At 53.3% G+C, this 873-nt stretch overlaps 1 protein-coding gene across 1 annotated transcript in view; it reads left to right on the top strand.

Moving 5' to 3' along the window:
- LOC104619486 (anaphase-promoting complex subunit 1) overlaps positions 1–873 on the top strand; it is a gene marked incomplete at both ends in the record, with an annotated part of 34,804 nt that overhangs the window by 33,618 nt on the left and 313 nt on the right.

Below are 873 nucleotides of genomic sequence, written 5' to 3'. Positions count from 1 at the left end.
CCCCCACCCCCCCTGCACCCTCAAGCAGAGGAGCCAAAGGATTTTAGGGAGGGGACATGGACAGAGAAAGATGACTAACAGTGATGATGAAGAAAGCAAAAGTTGAAAATTTACAAACCTTGTAAATGTTACTAAAATGTCTGTGTTTAATGTGTATTAACCAAGGTTTTCAGTTGCTTAAGATGTTCTGAAAGAAGGACCTGAGCTCCAGCCATGTGGGACCCATGACACTGGGAGCCACGAGGTCTAGCCAGCGGCTCCCGTCCATAATCCTTCCCCTGGGGGCAGCGGCTCATGCCGGGCTCAGGGGGCGCGTACCTCCTCCCTTGGCACAGCTTGGGGAAGTTGCTTTCTTCCTTCTAAATGGGGAAATGTGAAGCATTAAACACTCGCTTCCCACAGCAGCTGAAATTCTGCTTTCCCCAGCTTTCCACCCCGACTTTTCTGAGGACGAGGGGGTTTTAGCCTCCTAAAGCCCCTCCCGCCAGCACGGCAGGAATTGCACAGGTTTGTCTCTGTTGGGGTTTTGCCCTGCGCGTGCTGCGGGAACAGGAGCAGAGCAGACAGCGCAAATGCTGGATGTTGAGCGAAAGGCTGAGAAACCTGAACCGAAGGTGGGCTTGTCACTCTCCTGCTGGACAAAAGAGGTTTTGCCCTACGTTCGTTGGAGTTTCGGACAACAGTCCAGCACCTGATGGCTGTGGTCCAGGCTCCATCATGAGCCTAACACTGCCTGGTGGAAGGTGAAGATGCATTTGACCACAAACAAAAACGAAAAAGCAAAAGATGGTGCAAAGTGCAGCTTCCCTGGGGCGAGGGGAAGCATCTCTCCGTGCAGCCGGGGTTAGGATGCTCGCAGGTCCAGCCTGCTCC

The sequence above is a fragment of the Phaethon lepturus genome, unplaced genomic scaffold (assembly GCF_000687285.1).
Source record: "Phaethon lepturus isolate BGI_N335 unplaced genomic scaffold, ASM68728v1 scaffold11114, whole genome shotgun sequence".
Classification (NCBI taxonomy): Eukaryota; Metazoa; Chordata; class Aves; order Phaethontiformes; family Phaethontidae; genus Phaethon; species Phaethon lepturus.
This window is presented reverse-complemented; position numbering and strand designations above follow the sequence as displayed.